Below are 3,674 nucleotides of genomic sequence, written 5' to 3'. Positions count from 1 at the left end.
ATAGAAGAGGCAATTCAGAATTTCATATGGAATAATAACAGACCCCGCAGAGCAAAAACACTTCTTAGCAGAAAGAACAGCGCTGGAGGAATTTCAATTCCAAACTTTAGACTCTATTACAGAGCTATAATTCTTGTACGGGCACAAGAACAGGCATGAAGTGCAATGGAATAGAACTGCCGACCCAGATATTAAACCACAGACCTATGGCCACCTAATCTTTGACAAGGGAGCCAAAAACATAGAATGGAAGAAAGCCTCTTCAACAAGTTGTGCTGGGAGAACTGGTTAAGCACCTGCAGAAAACTACAGTTGCATCCTTCTTTGTCACCTTGCACTAGAATTAACTCCAAATGGATCAAAGACCTGGAGGTAAAAGCTGACACACTGAAAAGTTTACAGGAAGGAATAGGAGATACACTAGGCCTCCTTGGCACAGGTCGAAACTTTCTTAATAAGGACCAAGAATCACAACAAATCAGAGAAAGGCTGGATAAGTGGGACTGCATTAAACTGCAGAGCTTTTGTATGGCAACGGATATAGCTAGTAAACTAATCAGGAAGCCTACAGAGTGGGAGAAGATCTTCACCAACCAAACAACGGACAAAGGCCTCATATCTAAAATATATCAACAACTCAAAAAATTGAATCACTCCAAAACTAACCTCCAAAGTATCACCCATCCCAGTAAAAAATGGGCCAAAGACTTAAAGAGAGTCTTCTCTGAAGAAGAAACAAAAATGGCCTATAGACACATGAAGAAATGCACAACATCTCTAGTCATAAAAGAAATGCAAATCAAAACAACGCTAAGATTCCACCTCACTCCAGTTAGAATGGCCAGGATCAGGAAAACGAATTACAACAGATGCTGGAGGGGACGTGGCCAGGAGGGATCACTACTACACTGTTGGTGGGAGTGCAAACTCGTTCAACCACTATGGAAAGCAGTGTGGCAGTGCCTCAAAAGGCTAAACATAGAACTCCCCTATGACCCACCAATTCCACTACTTGGCATTTACCCAACAATCCAGAAACAAGGGCATACTAAACCCACTAGCACAACAATGTTCATTGCAGCACTATTCTCCATAGCAAAGATATGGAACCAACCCAGATGTCCCTCAGTAGATGAGTGGATCAACAAGTTGTGGTATTTGTACACAATGGAATTCTATGCTGCTGTCAGAAAGAATGACATCGCCCCATTTGTTAGGAAATGGAAAGACTTAGAACAAATCATATTAAGTGAAGTAAGCCAGACTCAAAGGAACTTAGGCTCAGTGGTTTCCCTCATTCTTCATAATCAGTAGAAACCTTGGACTCTACTAGCAGAGATTTGCAATAGAGAAAAGGCCGTTTATAAGGCCATATAATGTGAAGCTAATTGAAAGGACCTCCATGGTATTGAAACAAAAGCCACATAATGAATGATTGTTGTCCTTAACGTACTATGTTGTCTCTCATCTCCTTTGGTGTCCCTTGGTTATCCCATATTGGTATAGTATCTCACTTTGTTATCTGATATATTGAATTTATTTGTATTTGGATATTTGAAATTTGATAGGGAAGGGGGGAAAACCAAGCCGGTTGGGAGTATGGGGTTGGAGGGAAATGGGTACCAAGACATGTGAAAGGGTATCAATGTATGTGAATTAATGCACCTTCTATCTGGCAAATATCATGTAACCCTTTTACTAATTATAATAAAAAAATGAAAAAAAAGAAAGTTGTAGTGTGTTGGGAGGATGATGGGGTCAAATACATTTCTTCTTAGAAATATACCTCATCTGGTTGCCCTGGGTTTTCCTGGCCTTCTTCTTAGAGAAAGGCCTGTTTTACTGGATTTGTGGCTTGGCAATGATCTAGCATCTACATCTTCGAGTAAGACAGCCACAACTTCCATGCCTGAGACTCGAGTTTCCTGACCTTTGGCAACAGCACAGCAACATCTTTCTTCTTCCTGAGCCACAGGCCAAGTGAGCTGGCTTGAGCTGGTTGTTAGTTACAGTGGCTTGGTTACCAGGGTTCCATATTCTGTTCCATTGTGAGGGAGGCAGGGTCACCTTTCAGGGCCCAATGACCAAAGATCCTTGCTCACAGAAGACCTCACCAAAGACATACTGGAGGCTGAATCTCTCCTCCAATCTCACAATATACATGTGGATGTAGTAAACACCACACCTTATTTGTCCAACCCCAATGTCTTCCACTAGGCCCCACTACCAATCTGGTCTCAGGCTCAAGGAGCCTTTCTTACGTAAGATCCAAACATAATGGTCAATATTGCCCTCATCCTTTACAAAGCATGTACTTCACAGTGGCTTCTCTTCCTGCATTTTGCCCCTTGTCGAATTTTTTTTGTTTTTGCTAGTCTTGGGATTGACCTCAGAGTGTGAACATTGTTCTTGGGCTTCTTTAGGCTTTAGCTGTCCCACCGAGCCACTGCACAACTTGCAGCGTTTTCTATGTATGTGGTAATGAGGAATCAAACCTGAGTCTTTTTGCGTGGTAGCCAAGGACTCTACCACTAGGACAAACACTCAGGGCATCTTGCACATATTTTTGATCTCAATCTACTAGGATATTATTAGGTTTCTCTATCCTAATCAATTTTTTCCTGATGATTAGCTTTGCTGTCATGTGTAAAAAATGCAAGAGTGAAAAACACAGAAGAATTAGTGAAATTTTAAAAAAAGCATTACACACATAGGTAAGTGTTCATTCTTTGTAGGAGAAAGGATATTTTGATATGATGATGATGACTTTATAATTACTATGTCAGGGTTGAGAGTTTGGCATAGTGGTAGAGTGCTTGCCTAGCATCCATGAAGATCTGGGTTTGATTGCTCAGTATCACATAGATAGAAAATCTAGATGTGGCACTGTGGCTCAAGTGGCAGAGGGCTAGACTAGAGAAAACCCCAGGACAGTGCTCAGGCCATGAATTCAAGCCCCAAGACTGGCAGAAAGATAAAAGAAAATAAAAATGCTTTTTATGAGCTAATTCACTAACAGCATTTGCTTCTGAAATCTTCGTTTCTGCATCTTGTGAAATACCCCTTTCTCTCAACGTAGACAAGAAAAACAGATCCATCCCATGGTCCACTGTGAGGCCACTGGTTGGGCTAAGAGCTAGTCGTGCAGCAACACATAAGTTTTATTCTAATACTTTCCAAACTTTGTACTCAAATATGCTACATACTTACTAACTTAGGTCAGTTATCCTTATGCTATACCTTTTCTTCATGACTACAATATTCTTACACTCCTACGTTAATCCTTTTGTACCTCCCCTGACCTCTCTCATTCTTTTTTTCTATCTCTGGACCTCTGCTCGTCTTTCAACCCTTATACTGCACGGATCTACACTTGATGGCTGTTGAGCAATATTGTATATGTAGGTGGTTAATTATTCTCTAGGCTCAGAGGGACTTAAAGACAATAGAGATAGATTGAGAGGCTTATTGTTTGGGGTATAAATCGCTTATCAGTGGTTGTATTAGACTGGTCTGTAAGTGCACAAAAAGAAAGAGTGATAATACCAATCAAAACTTGTGAACATCTAGTGTCTGCCAGCTACAGAGGTCTAGGTTGGGTATATCTGAAAAACTATAATCGTATTTAGTAGTAATCTTGCTCCCATTTTCAAATGGGCAGAACAAGAAACTCA

Source organism: Megascapheus bottae, unplaced genomic scaffold (genome assembly GCF_031878675.1).
Source record: "Megascapheus bottae isolate mThoBot1 unplaced genomic scaffold, mThoBot2.hap1 HAP1_SCAFFOLD_52, whole genome shotgun sequence".
NCBI lineage: Eukaryota > Metazoa > Chordata > Mammalia > Rodentia > Geomyidae > Megascapheus > Megascapheus bottae.
This window is presented reverse-complemented; position numbering follows the sequence as displayed.